Source organism: Populus alba, chromosome 3 (genome assembly GCF_005239225.2).
Source record: "Populus alba chromosome 3, ASM523922v2, whole genome shotgun sequence".
In the NCBI taxonomy this organism is placed as follows: Eukaryota; Viridiplantae; Streptophyta; class Magnoliopsida; order Malpighiales; family Salicaceae; genus Populus; species Populus alba.
Window position 1 is genome coordinate 22553958 of NC_133286.1, and position 16366 is coordinate 22570323.

The window sequence follows — 16366 nt, forward strand, 5'->3', positions numbered from 1 at the left end:
CTAAAAGCAGTAAATGAAGAAGCAGGAAGTGGCTTAGTGAAGACATCGGCAAGTTGATCCTGAGAGGAAATAAAACGAATCTGAATCTCCTTCTTCGCAACTCTATCTCGGACAAAATGATAATCAATCTCAATATGTTTTGTGCGAGCATGAAATACAGGGTTTGCGGACAAATACGTGGCACCAAGGTTGTCACACCAGATAATAGGGGTAGAAGCAGTCGGAATCTGAAGATCTGTTAACAAGTACTGAAGCCAGATAACTTCAGCCGTGCCATCGGCTAAGGCTTTGTACTCAGCTTCCGTCGAAGAACGAGCAACAGTGCGTTACTTACTCGATTTCCACGAAATTGGCGTCTGACCAAAGAACACAAGATAACCACCTGTAGACTTTCTATCCTCAATACTACCTGCCCAATCTGCATCTGTAAAACCGTGTAAAGCAAAGGAAGAGCTGCAAGTAATATGTAAACCATGTGATGCCGTACCACGGAGATAACGCAAGATGCGTTTCACGGCAGCCCAATGGGATTCTGTAGGAGCATGCATAAATTGACAGACCCGGTTAACAGCAAAGCAAATATCCGGGCGTGTGAAAGTGAGATATTGGAGAGCACCAACAAGTTGCCGAAAACGAGTAGCATCAGAAAACAATGGATCCGGCATAATGGTGGCTTTGGATGCCGAAATAGGAGTATCAACTGGTTTATAGGATAACATACCAGCTCGTGTGAGGATATCAAGTGTATATTTATGTTGACAAAGCATAAGTCCCAGACCAGTACACTGCACTTCAATACCCAAGAAATAATGAACATCACCCAAATCCCGAAGTTTAAATTCTGAGCTCAGTAGCTGAATGAGTCGTTGTAGCAGAGTTCCATTATTACCCGTAAGCAGAATATCATCAACATAAACCAAAAGATAACAAATATCACTACCAACCGAGAAGATAAACAATGAGGTATCCACTTTAGAAGCACGGAAACCAATGGATAATAGAAAATCATTCACACGAGTGTACCAAGCCCGCGGAGCCTGTTTTAACCCATATAGAGATTTATGCAATCGACATACATGACCTGGGAGTGCAGAATCAACAAAACCTGGAGGTTGTTTCATGTAAACCTCTTCATCAAGGACTCCATTTAGAAATGCATTATGAATGTCAAGCTGATGAATTTTCCAACCACTCGAAACTGCAATGGAGAACACTAAGCGGACTGTTGCCTGTTTGATAACAGGACTAAAAGTTTCTGAGTAATCAATACCTTCTTGCTGAGTGAAGCCCCTAGCAACCAGGCGCGCCTTATACCTCTCAATGCTACCATCAGATCTGCGTTTCATTTTGTAGACCCATCGGCTACCAACAACATTCATGGACGGATGAAATGGCACTAAAGTCCATGTTCTGTTTGCGCGTAAGGCCTGAATTTCCTCTCGCATAGCATTATGCCACGCCTCATATCTGTTAGCATCAGGAAAAATAAGTGGCTCATGCGAGGGAGGAGAAGTTACCCGACTGAAGGAAGCAGCAGAGGTGGCTGCCGTGGTGGTGATCAGCGCTGTCTTGGGTTGTCTCGGACGAAGAACCATGGGGTGTTTAGGAGCAGCGGGACATGGAGTAGCAGCACCTGTACCTGGAATGTGCTGAAGAGGATAAGAGGAGAGATCAACACAAAGTTGCAGACCAGGAGGTGAAGCCGGGGAGGTGCGGGGTTGTGCCACAACTGAATTCTGCAAGTCAGAACCTGTTCCTGCACAATAATCATTGGAAAGACAAGCACGTGGTGATAGTATGGCTGTGTGGGGTGGTGAGGTAGGGTCGGCTAAATCAACGGGGAGGGGAGCAAGCTGGGGGGTTGCGGCAAGGGGCAAAGGTGGGTTGTGTGTTTTGCCGAGTTGGGAAGGAAGAGGCTGAAAACAGGAAGGGGGTTGCAGTGATGGAAGATAGGTAGGTGGAGTGGGAGGAACCGGGGGTGTTGTTACCTGTTCAGAATTTTTAAAAGGAAAGACACATTCATGAAAACGAACATGACGGGAGACATAGACACGACCAGACTCTAAATCAAGACACCGATAACAAAGATGAGACGAGCTATAGCCTAAAAACACACAAGGAGAAGACCGAAAATCTAATTTATGAGCATGATATGGACGTAAAAATGGAAAACAAAGACACCCAAAAGTGCGTAGAAAATTATAATCAGGAGTGCGATGAAACAGACACGCAAAAGGAGATTTATTTTGAAGGACATGAGTAGGCATGCGATTAATAAGATAGACCGAGGATTCCATAGCATAGTTCCAAAAACGCAATGGGGCATTACACTGGCCTAAGAGGGTTAGGCCAGTTTCGACAATATGTCTATGACGACGTTCAACTGTGCCATTTTGTTCATGAGTATGAGGACAAATTAATCGATGATGAATACCAATTGTTTGAAAAAATGTATTTAATTTACGATATTCACCACCCCAATCAGTTTGAACAGATTTAATTTTAAGAGAAAACTGGCGCTCAACAAGTGTCTGAAAACGTTGAAACGTGGAAAATACATCAGATTTCACAACAAGTGGATAATACCAGATATATTTAGTGTGCGCATCAACAAAGATAACAAAATAACGAAAACCATCAGAAGAAAACATTGGAGCAGGGCCCCAAACATCACTAAAAATTAATTCAAGTGGGGTAGAAGTTTTGTGACCCGTCGGTCATAATGACAAACGGGATGACTTGCCTAATGGACATGCTTGACATTGAGTAAAAGATCGTTTAAACGTACAAATAATTTTATTATCCGAAACTAACAAATTTAGTATGCGAGGAGTTGGATGACCTAAACGACGATGCCACAAGTCGGCAGTCGCGGAAATGCAAGGAGACCAAAAAGCTTGAGGAACTGACGTAGCCGAGGACTCGGAGAGAACATAAAGACCATCATGACTCCGACCGGAAAGAAGAACTTCCTTGGTGAGAAGATCCTTCACATAAAACACAGAATCGTGAAATTCAAAATAAACATGATTATCACGACAGAATTTCTGAACAGAGAACAACAGTTTGGTAATGTGAGGCACACGAAGAACATTAGTTAATGTAAACAAGCGTTTGGGGGAATATAAAGTAGTATGTCCAACATGGGATATGTCAAGGGCCTTACCATCACCAACATGCAAGAAATCATTACCAAGATAAGGAGCAGAATCAGTTAGAGTTGCAAGATCAGGCGTCACATGTTGATTCGCGCCGGTGTCGGGAAACCAAGTCGTTGCAGCAGAATCAGTCGCAACAGCAAGGTGAGCAGAGGGTTGCTGTGTGCTACTGCGAAATTGATAGCATTGAAGAGCTGAATGGCCAGGAGTGGAACATAATTGGCAGCGGACATGTCCAGACCACTGCCCCTGATTTGGCCGAAAATCTGCAGCAGAGGTGCGCCTGTTCTGCCACTGATTTTGCCTCCAATCTGCAGCGGAGTGACCTCTGTTTGGGGCCTGAAATCGGTTGGTGTTTGAGCGCCAATTACCTCTAGAACGTCCCCTGTTTCGGCTGTGATTAGTCATGGCATAATAAGCAGAATTCGGAGGTGTTGGCAGCAATGGTGGCTGCTGCGGCAGAGAAGAAGAAGACAGCAGTGATGAAGAGGATGAACCGACAACTGTTGTAACCCATTTTTGGGTCCCCACAAAAATAAATAAAATAAATAGCCAAAAGAGGCTAGAAAAATAACGGAAGGCAGAAGCACTCAGAAAATGGTTAGAAAATTGGTCAAGGAGTATAAAGATACAAAGATTGGATTTTTGACAGTATTTTCTTGAAGGATGAGAGCCCTATTGAGAAGGAAATTTTGAATTTTGAGGAGAAGCCCAAATTTGGATGTTTATGGACTTAATTGGATTTTATTTGAATTTATAAAGGATTTGATTGCAAGAAAAAATTGATTTTTAAGTCAATTTGGGCTTTAATTAGAAGAAATTAAAGTTCTGGGGCCAAATTATGATTTTTAGGAATTTATTAAGTCAAATCAGGGGCTTAATTGCATAAATATTGAAGTTTAAGGGCCAATTATGGACTTAATTGAGAAAAACCGAAACCAGGGACCAATTTGGAAAATGTGCCTTAATTTACTGTTCACTTTCTTCCTCAAAACGCTGCCTGAGTGGCTGCTTTCCAGGTGAGTTTTCCGGCTCGTGTGGCCTCCAAATCCGACAAACCTTACACCAACATGTTCACATGCAACCCCTTTATCCCGGAGAATGGTCCGGTCGGGTCGAAAAAGTATGAAACGGCTCCGTTGAGTGGCTCAAAGTGGCCACCTCGGGCAGTTCGCAGCCTTGAGCTGCCAAATTTGGCAGCTCGAGGTGCACACTTTGAGCCAACGATTGAGATGCTTCCCAGCTGAATCAAGGGCTGAAAGTTTTCCCCAACGTATACAAGTTTGCCCTCTTCCACTTCCTATAAATAGAACCTCTTTTGAAGACCTATAGGGGGGAAAAAGAACACACAAAGTCGGACGAAAATCAGCCATTACTGCCCAGTTTTCCTGCAACCAGCCTCTTTTTCTCTTTCCCTCTCCGCCGTTGGCCCTCATCAACCACCACCATCATCACTCGTTTTCTCACCGACATCTCCACCTCAAGAAGCCACTAAAACGTCACACACGGTGGTTGCATCATCTTCTCCCCAGACGTAGCAGCACCATTGAAGAAAAGGCAGCAACTCGCGCCTCTGCTGCGAGAAGAAGAAGAACAAAGCCATCACCGCCAGCTACCACTATCTTCCTAGTCGACAACAGCACAGTTGGGAGCAGAAGGAGAAAAGGGAAGCAGAGGAGAACATAGCTGAAGAGGAACGCAGAGAAGAAAAGGAAGAAGGGTTGAACACCGCACTCCACAGTCATCGACCACCGTCCAAGTCACTCCCCGGCCACCACTACCAGCGCCTCCACAAAGCTGCCATAGAGAGGGAAGAACATTGCTGACTGAGGGAAACCAAGAGAAGAAGCAACGCCTCTGTAAAGGGGAAGAAGAAGAGAAAACAGCTGCTGTCATCGAGCTTCCCAACCACTGCCACCGTCAGAACCATCGTGAGCCCCCATTGGCTTCCTGTCCACCGCCACCAGCATCACTGGGAGTGTTCGCCATCGTCTTCAACATCATTTCTGCCACCAGGTTTGCACCCCCTTCGTCGCTGTGCATGCACCATTTCCTTGCATTTCACTGTTGAAGTGAAATATAATTCACTTGAACAGTGAAATGTTAATTCACTGTTCACATCACATATAATTCACGTGAACAGTGAAATGCTATTTCACTATTCACATCATATTTATTTCACTGTTCACATGAGGCCTGCTGGTTCAGCCCAGCCATGTGGGCCCCGCTGGGTCAGCCCTAAAAAAAAATTAAAAAATAAAAATTCTTCAAAAAAAATTATTTCAAAGAATTTGTGATTTTTCTGTAATTTTATTATTGTATTTTGGGTCAATACCGGTTTGTATTTTTATATTGTAAAGATACAAATTCGGTATTAAAATACCCAGTTTTCGTCAAAAAAAATGTTTACTAAAAAAAATGTTTTGTTTTCATGCATACGGTCAATACACTAACATGTTTTGAATGTTCTTTTTATATATAAAAAAAAATATTGGAAGTTTTGAAAATGTGTTTTCACATGGATTTCTTAAAACACAAATCATTTTTCTTGCATTTGTGGATTTTTACAACCTGTTTGTAAAACTCCAAAGGGTATTGGCCAATATTCCAAAAACTATAAAAATCTTATTTTGGGAGGAGAAGTTGTGGTTATTGTTCACCGCTAATGTTTGGATGAAGAAATCCTTAAAAGGACGAACATCCAAAATATTATCGGGAGTAATAAATCAACGCACATGTTTGAAAGAAGCTTTGGTTGCGATCGAGAACATTTCAAAATTTTAATTTTTTTTCTCCACGGTTTACGAGTCGTGAAAAGTATAAAATTGTTTTTTATGTAACTGTGAAATTTTCTTCGTTTTTTTTTTCTTCTTTTCCTTGCGATTTACGAGTCACCGACTTTTGAAATACTAAAGGAAAAATGAGCTTTTATAGCACATGGAATCTCCTTAGATTTCTATCCAAAATAAATTGACGGGTTTAGAAGACACCAACACCATAGACTATGGAGCAAACCAAACACCAAGCAGCTTACCTTAGGTAGGGCGTATTAGGGGTGCTGGTACCTTCCCTTTACGCAACCAGTCCCTTGCCTTAGAATCTCTGAAAGACCAGTTAGGGTTCCTAGTGACCAAATACTAGGTGGCGACTCCAAAGAACCAAATCCTTAGAACACAACGAAAATCGCCAGCCGATGTCGTGCCTTTATAATTTTTTGTGGGGGTGTGACAGAATGGCGACTCCACTAGGGACCCTTGGACTAAGCTTGATTTTTTGTTTGTTTAGGCTATGTGTTATTGGTTTTTGTTTTCTTACGATGCTTTGTTTAAAAGCTTTAGCATACATCTTTACATTCTATCGTACATGGCATGGTCATGCATCACTTTATTATTGTTATTATATTATGAGGGCACACACCTGTAACTTTAAGGTTAAGTGGGGGACTAGCAGCTTGCCTTATGACTTGAGTCAAGGTTTAAGTTTGTGTAAACCCCAACTCTTTGCTGAGTGTTTAGACTGATTGTGATTGGTACACGTGCCATCCCACTATCTGCTGGACCTCCATATCGCCTTTACGAGGGTGATCACTGGAACAGCAAGAGACCCTTTTTAGAGACCCAGTAGTAAACCTACCCAATGTCTCACATAAAGGAACTAGAGCCTATCCTTAGGATGTATGCTCCATAATATCTTTTTGCATCCATAAAGGGAGAGATGTTCTAGAATTGGGAGACCCAAGAAGCTCCATTTGGTGATTTAATCAACAATGCTTGTTTGATCATGATATTATGTTGTTTTCCTTTTTCAACTTTTTAAATCGAGGTTCCAAATGCCTTTTCAAAAGTCCATCTTGGTGTTTTTACACATCATTTTTCTTTTCAAAACGAATCTTCCATAACTACACCTACACTTTACACTGAGAATGAATGGCCAGACTTAGGGGTAGAAGAGGAAGAATGGTAGGAAAATAACATTAGGGGATTCACAAAAACGAACAACATGAACAAGCTTGGAAACCCGCTACAAGGTCATGCCGTTTGGGTTAAAGAACGTTGGGGGCACCTACCAAAGTGCTATGGTAACTTTATTTCACAACATGATGCAAAAAGAGATTAAAGTATACGTGGATGACATGACCTAGAGAGGGAGAGAATCATGTCCAAATATTGAAGGAATTAGTTGAAAGACTAAGAAAGTACAAGTTGAGGCTTAACCATGCAAGGTGTTCATTCGGGGTGAAATCTAGGAAGTTTTTGGAATTTTTGATGAGTGACAAAGGGATAGAAGTGGACCCTGATTAAGTAAAGGCTATTCAACCTATGCCAACTCCCAAGACTAAGAAGGATGTAAGGAGGTTCTTGGGAAGTTTGAATTACATTGCTCAATTTATATCCCAATTAACCACGACTTATGACCTCATCTTCAAATTGTTAAGGAGAAAGAATCTTGGAATTTGGAATAAGAATGTGAAGAAGCTTTCACGAAAATCAAGCAATACCTACTGAATCCACCCCTATCTATCGAGTTGAATTGAAAAATGGCAAGTTCTACTAGCTGAGTACAACATAGTATATATGACAAGGAAAGCCATGAATGTCATCGCCAATCACCTAGCTGACCATGTTGTGAAAGTTTATGGGCTGTTAAGATTTAATTTTTTGGATAAAAATATGCTTTCAGTCGAGTAAGGGAAATCAGATTGTTGGATTATGTACTTTGAGGGTGTTGTGGTAATAGAGTGGGGGCAGTGCTAATCTTTCCTAATAAGAAACAGTATCCAGTTTTAGTTAAGTCGCAATTTGGGTACACTAACAACACAACTGAGTTTGAAGCTTGCATTTTAGAGGTTGCATTAGAGCTAAACATCAGAAAGATAGATGTGTATTGGAGACTCGATTTTGATTATTTGTCAAGTGAAAGGACAAGGGCAAACCAAGGACGAGAAGTTGAGACCTTGCCAAGAATACTTGTCTAGATGGGCTAGAGAATTTGAGGAAATAAAGTTCACTCATCTAGGAAGGGAATGAAACCATTTTGATGTTTTGGTCACGCCAGCTTCTATGGTTAGAATAGACTTTGGGCACAAGGTACAACCAATACACATTGATATAAGAAATAACTTAGCTCACTGTTGCTCAGTTTGAAAGAGAAATAGATGGAAACCCTTGGTACTATGATATCAAGAATTTCATCCAAAACCATACATATCCCGTGGGGGCATCCAAAAATCAACAAGAAGACGTTGAGGAGGTTGGCAATGGATTTCTATCTTGATGGGGAAACTTTGTATAAGAAATCATTTGACGAAACTTTGTTGAGATGTTTTCGATGACATGAAAAAAAGTGGTGAAGAAATTTATGGAAAGATATTTGATCCATCGATATGGTCCACTAGAAAAATTAATAATGCCAGAACTTCAATAGCAAGATGATAATAGAACTTTGCGCTAAATGAAAAAATCAAGTATGCCAATTCCTCGCCATACAAGCCAAAGATGAATAGTGCGGTAGAAGCTTCTAACAAAAATATCAAGAAGATTATTTAGAAAATGGTATTCACTTACAAGGATTGGTATGAGATGTTGTCATTTGCCCTTCACACGTACCCCACTGCAATCTGAACCTCAATAAGAGTCACCCTGTATACGTTGGTATATGAAATGGAGGCGGTAATACCTTTAGAAGTTGAAATCCCCTCATTAAGAGTATTGATAGACTTTGAGCTAGAAGAGTTAGAATGGGACAAGGTTAAATGTGAACAGTTGAATCTGATAAGTGAAAAGAGGATAGCCGCAATCTGTCATCATCAATTTTATCAAAGAAGGATGGCCAAATCATACAACAAGAGGATTCGACCTTAAGGGTCCCACGAAGGAGATCTTATATTGAAGAAAATGTTGTCTTTTACCAGGAGAAGGTCAGAGTAAATGGACGCCAAACAATGAGGGCCCTTTAGTGGTACAAAAAGCATTTTTGGGAGAAGCTTTAATTGTTATCTAGAATGGATGGAGAAGATCTATTTAGGCCCGTGAATTCTGACTCTATAAGGAAATATTACGCTTGATGTATTTCGTAATTTCCCAATCAACAAAATTAAAGTCTGACCATGAATTCTCTTTGTAAAGAGCCTTTTTTATATATATATATAAAACATATGATCTCATAGCATTTGAAATCTTTTACTTAAAAGAACTTTTTACACATGACTAAAGAGATGACTCCATCAATTGGAGAGCACCAAATCAGATCTTCTTGACATATAGTTGCACTCCACACTAGGGGGCAATAAAAGATTATTTCCTGAAAGGTTTTACATGTTTTCAAAACGGGATGAGGGCCCGTAGATTTGAAAAAGATAAAGCATTTAAACAAAAGCATGACAAAGAGGCAAGGACAAGTCATAAATTTGGAGAAAAAAGGGGCTACTTGTAAAAAAGTCGAAGACTTCTTCCCCAAGATATGATAGGAGGCAACACGAGAGATGAATCCAGCATACGATTTCAAAAGCAAGCTCATGTTGAGAGGCAGTCTCACGAACAAGAAGATGAGGATGGGGCCTATGTTTCAAAACCAGGTACGAATGCATGCATTGCATCTAATCATAAATCATTGCATGTATGTTTTTTTGGATCGTTACAGGAGGAGATCTTAGTGCATTCCAACAAGATTATGGACGAAGAAAGAATCATTGAGTTGATTCTAGAACAACAAGAAGAGAAGATAAGGATTCTCAAACCCTGCCAGCAGGAAAAACGACATCGATAGCATTCGGTAAAAAGGAATCGCCAGATGGGATTCCAAGTTGTTTGAGATCGCCATAAGGGATCTTGTATTTTGATATTCATCAGCGGAGGTCGCCAGAAGGGACCTCAAATTTCAGCTTTTGTTAAAAGGAATCGCCAGATGGGATTCCAAGTTGGTTGAGATCGCCAGAAGGATCTCGTATTTCGATGAAGGTTGCCAGAAGGGACCTCATATTTCATGTTTGAATAAATGGAATTGCCAGATGGGATTCCAAGTTGATGGAGATCGCCAGAAGGGATCTCGCATTTCACTATTTGGAGGTCGCCAGATGGGACCTCATATTTCAGCTTTGAATAAAAGGAATCGCCAGAGGGGATTCCAAGTTGATGGAGATCGTCAGAAGGGATCTCGTATTTCACTATTTTGGGGGTCGCCAGATGGGACCTCATATTCCATGTTTGTTAAAAGGAATCGCCAGATGGGATTCCAAGATGATTAAAGGAGATCGCCAGAAGGGATCTCGTGTTTCACTATTTGGAGGTCGCTAGATGGGGCCTCGTATTTCATGTTGGTTAAAAAAGGAATCGCCAGATGGGATTCCAAGTTGGTTAAAGGAGATCGCCAGAAGGGATCTCATATTTCGATATTCATCCAAGGAGGTCGCTAGAAGGGACCTCATATTTCAGCTTTGAATAAAAGGAATCGCCAGATGGGATTCCAAGTTAAAGGAGATCGCTAGATGGGATCTCATACTTCGACATTCATCAAGGAAGGTCGCCAGAAGGGACCTCATATTGAAACCATTTCTTAGAAAAGCATTGAAGTTTACTAAGAATTCTTCCCCCTGGGTAGGTCACCCATACAATGAGACCATTATTTTTCTGAGTAGGTCACCCATACAATGAGACCATTATTTTCTTGGGTCGGTCACCCATACAATGAGACCATCAATTTTCTAGGGTTTGTCACCCGTACAATGAGACCAGCACTAGGGTTCGTCACCCGTACAATGAGACCAGCACTAGGGTTCGTCACCCGTACAATGAGACCAGCATTTTTCTTGGGTCGGTCACCCATACAATGAGACCAGCATTTTTCTTGGGTTTGTCACCCATACAATGAGACCAGCATTTTTCTGGGTAGGTCACCCATACAATGAGACCATTCTTCATTTTTTTTCTGGGTAGGTCACCCATACAATGAGACCATTTTTTCTTGGGTAGGTCACCCATACAATGAGACCATTACGTATTTTTGTATTTGGTTGTGAGTAAAGGAATCGCCAGATGAGATTCCAAGTTGATTGAGATCGCCAGAAGGGATCTCGCATTTCGATATTGTTCAAAGGAGGTCGCCAGAAGGGACTTCATATTTTAGCCTTGGTTAAGAAGAATCGCCAGATGGGATTCTAAGTTTTTGGGGTTAAAGGAGATCGCCAGAAGGGATCTCGAGATGACTAAATTTTGATCATAGTTTTTGGGTTGAGGAGGATTGCTATAAAGACAAAGTTTCAGAGCGATCAAGCTCCAACCAGATCAGTTTCGGGAGTTCAGTTTTCGTTTATCTTTATAAATCTCACTGCGCAAAACCTCTGCTCCGTAAGCTTTATAAAGAGGGGGCATCTGTTGTAACCCATTTTTGGGTCCCCACAAAAATAAATAAAATAAATAGCCAAAAGAGGCTAGAAAAATAACGGAAAGGCAGAAGCACTCAGAAAATGGTTAGAAAATTGGTCAAGGAGTATAAAGATACAAAGATTGGATTTTTGACAGTATTTTCTTGAAGGATGAGAGCCCTATTGAGAAGGAAATTTTGAATTTTGAGGAGAAGCCCCAAATTTTGGATGTTTATGGACTTAATTGGATTTTATTTGAATTTATAAAGGATTTGATTGCAAGAAAAAATTGATTTTTAAGTCAATTTGGGCTTTAATTAGAAGAAATTAAAGTTCTGGGGCCAAATTATGATTTTTAGGAATTTATTAAGTCAAATCAGGGGCTTAATTGCATAAATATTGAAGTTTAAGGGCCAATTATGGACTTAATTGAGAAAAACCGAAACCAGGGACCAATTTTGGAAAATGTGCCTTAATTTACTGTTCACTTTCTTCCTCAAAACGCTGCCTGAGTGGCTGCTTTCCAGGTGAGTTTTCCGGCTCGTGTGGCCTCCAAATCCGACAAACCTTACACCAACATGTTCACATGCAACCCCTTTATCCGGAGAATGGTCCGGTCGGGTCGAAAAAGTATGAAACGGCTCCGTTGAGTGGCTCAAAGTGGCCACCTCGGGCAGTTCGCACCTTGAGCTGCCAATTTGGCAAGCTCGAGGTGCACACTTTGAGCCAACGATTGAGATGCTTCCCAGCTGAATCAAGGGCTGAAATTTTTCCCCAACGTATAAAGTTTGCCCTCTTCCACTTCCTATAAATAGAACCTCTTTTGAAGACGCTATAGGGGGGAAAAAGAACACACAAAGTCGGACGAAAATCAGCCATTACTGCCCAGTTTTTCCTGCAACCAGCCTCTTTTTCTCTTTCCCTCTCCGCCGTTGGCCTCATCAACCACCACCATCATCACTCGTTTTCTCACCGACATCTCCACCTCAAGAAGCACTAAAACGTCACACACGGTGGTTGCATCATCTTCTCCCCAGACGTAGCAGCACCATTGAAGAAAAGGCAGCAACTCGCGCCTCTGCTGCGAGAAGAAGAAGAACAAAGCCATCACCGCCAGCTACCACTATCTTCCTAGTCGAAAACAGCACAGTTGGGAGCAGAAGGAGAAAAGGGAAGGCAGAGGAGAACATAGCTGAAGAGGAACGCAGAGAAGAAAAGGAAGAAGGGTTGAACACCGCACTCCACAGTCATCGACCACCGTCCAAGTCACTCCCCGGCCACCACTACCAGCGCCTCCACAAAGCTGCCATAGAGAGGAGAAGAACATGCTGACTGAGGGAAACCAAGAGAAGAAGCAACGCCTCTGTAAAGGGGAAGAAGAAGAGAAAACAGCTGCTGTCATCGAGCTTCCCAACCACTGCCACCGTCAGAACCATCGTGAGCCCCCATTGGCTTCCTGTCCAACCGCCACCAGCATCACTGGGAGTGTTCGCCATCGTCTTCAACATCATTTCTGCCACCAGGTTTGCACCCCCTTCGTCGCTGTGCATGCACCATTTCCTTGCATTTCACTGTTGAAGTGAAATATAATTCACTTGAACAGTGAAATGTTAATTCACTGTTCACATCACATATAATTCACGTGAACAGTGAAATGCTATTTCACTATTCACATCATATATTTATTTCACTGTTCACATGAGGCCTGCTGGTTCAGCCCAGCCATGTGGGCCCCGCTGGGTCAGCCCTAAAAAAAAAAATTAAAAAATAAAAATTCTTCAAAAAAAATTATTTCAAAGAATTTGTGATTTTTCTGTAATTTTATTATTGTATTTTGGGTCAATACCGGTTTGTATTTTTATATTGTAAAGATACAAATTCGGTATTAAAATACCCGGTTTTTCGTCAAAAAAAATGTTTACTAAAAAAAATGTTTTTGTTTCATGCATACGGCCAATACACTAACATGTTTTGAATGTTCTTTTTATATATAAAAAAAAATATTGGAAGTTTTGAAAATGTGTTTTCACATGGATTTCTTAAACACAAATCATTTTCTTGCATTTGTGGTTTTACAACCTGTTTGTAAAACTCCAAAGGGTATTGGCCAATATTCCAAAAACTATAAAAATCTTTATTTTGGGAGGAGAAGTTGTGGTTATTGTTCACCGCTAATGTTTGGATGAAGAAATCCTTAAAAGGACGAACATCCAAAATATTATCGGAGTAATAAATCAACGCACATGTTTGAAAGAAGCTTTGGTTGCGATCGAGAAACATTTCAAAATTTTAATTTTTTTCTCCACGGTTTACGAGTCGTGAAAAGTATAAAATTGTTTTTTATGAACTGTGAAATTTTCTTCGTTTTTTTTTTTCTTCTTTTCCTTGCGATTTACGAGTCACCGACTTTTGAAATACTAAAGGAAAAATGAGCTTTTATAGCACATGGAATCTCCTTAGATTTCTATCCAAAATAAATTGACGGGTTTAGAAGACACCAACACCATAGACTATGGAGCAAACCAAACACCAAGCAGCTTACCTTAGGTAGGGCGTATTAGGGGTGCTGGTACCTTCCCTTTACGCAACCAGTCCCTTGCCTTAGAATCTCTGAAAGACCAGTTAGGGTTCCTAGTGACCAAATACTAGGTGGCGACTCCAAAGAACCAAATCATCAGAAACACAACGAAAATCGCCAGCCGATGTCGTGCCTTTATAATTTTTTGTGGGGGTGTGACAGAATGGCGACTCCACTGGGACCCTTGGACTAAGCTTGATTTTTTGTTTGTTTAGGCTATGTGTTATTGGTTTTTGTTTTCTTACGATGCTTTGTTTAAAAGCTTTAGCATACATCTTTACATTCTATCGTACATGGCATGGTCATGCATCACTTTATTATTGTTATTATATTATGAGGGCACACACCTGTAACTTTAAGGTTAAGTGGGGGACTAGCAGCTTGCCTTATGACTTGAGTCAAGGTTTAAGTTTGTGTAAACCCCAACTCTTTGCTGAGTGTTTAGACTGATTGTGATTGGTACACGTGCCATCCCACTATCTGCTGGACCTCCATATCGCCTTTACGAGGGTGATCACTGGAACAGCAAGAGACCCTTTTTAGAGACCCAGTAGTAAACCTACCCAATGTCTCACATAAAGGAACTAGAGCCTATCCTTAGGATGTATGCTCCATAATATCTTTTTGCATCCATAAAGGGAGAGATGTTCTAGAATTGGGAGACCCAAGAAGCTCATTTGGTGATTTAATCAACAATGCTTGTTTGATCATGATATTATGTTGTTTTCCTTTTTCAACTTTTTAAATCGAGGTTCCAAATGCCTTTTCAAAAGTCCATCTTGGTGTTTTTACACATCATTTTTCTTTTCAAAACGAATCTTCCATAACTACACCTGCACTTTACACTGAGAATGAATGGCCAGACTTAGGGGTAGAAGAGGAAGAATGGTAGGAAAATAACATTAGGGGATTCACAAAAACGAACAACATGAACAAGCTTGGAAACCCGCTACAAGGTCATGCCGTTTGGGTTAAAGAAAGTTGGGGGCACCTACCAAAGTGCTATGGTAACTTTATTTCACAACATGATGCAAAAAGAGATTAAAGTATACGTGGATGACATGACCTAGAGAGGGAGAGAATCATGTCCAAATATTGAAGGAATTAGTTGAAAGACTAAGAAAGTACAAGTTGAGGCTTAACCATGCAAGGTGTTCATTCGGGGTGAAATCTAGGAAGTTTTTGGAATTTTTGATGAGTGACAAAGGGATAGAAGTGGACCCTGATTAAGTAAAGGCTATTCAACCTATGCCAACTCCCAAGACTAAGAAGGATGTAAGGAGGTTCTTGGGAAGTTTGAATTACATTGCTCAATTTATATCCAATTAACCACGACTTATGACCTCATCTTCAAATTGTTAAGGAGAAAGAATCTTGGAATTTGGAATAAGAATGTGAAGAAGCTTTCACGAAAATCAAGCAATACCTACTGAATCCACCCCTATCTATCGAGTTGAATTGAAAAATGGCAAGTTCTACTAGCTGAGTACAACATAGTATATATGACAAGGAAAGCCATGAATGTCATCGCCAATCACCTAGCTGACCATGTTGTGAAAGTTTATGGGCTGTTAAGATTTAATTTTTTTGGATAAAAATATGCTTTCAGTCGAGTAAGGGAAATCAGATTGTTGGATTATGTACTTTGAGGGTGTTGTGGTAATAGAGTGGGGGCAGTGCTAATCTTTCCTAATAAGAAAACAGTATCCAGTTTTAGTTAAGTCGCAATTTGGGTACACTAACAACACAACTGAGTTTGAAGCTTGCATTTTAGAGGTTGCATTAGAGCTAAACATCAGAAAGATAGATGTGTATTGGAGACTCGATTTTGATTATTTGTCAAGTGAAAGGACAAGGGCAAACCAAGGACGAGAAGTTGAGACCTTGCCAAGAATACTTGTCTAGATGGGCTAGAGAATTTGAGGAAATAAAGTTCACTCATCTAGGAAGGGAATGAAAACCATTTTGATGTTTTGGTCACGCCAGCTTCTTATGGTTAGAATAGACTTTGGGCACAAGGTACAACCAATACACATTGATATAAGAAATAACTTAGCTCACTGTTGCTCAGTTTGAAAGAGAAATTAGATGGAAACCCTTGGTACTATGATATCAAGAATTTCATCCAAAAACCATACATATCCCGTGGGGGCATCCAAAAATCAACAAGAAGACGTTGAGGAGGTTTGGCAATGGATTTCTATCTTGATGGGGAACTTTGTATAAGAAATCATTGACGAAACTTTGTTGAGATGTTTCGATGACATGAAA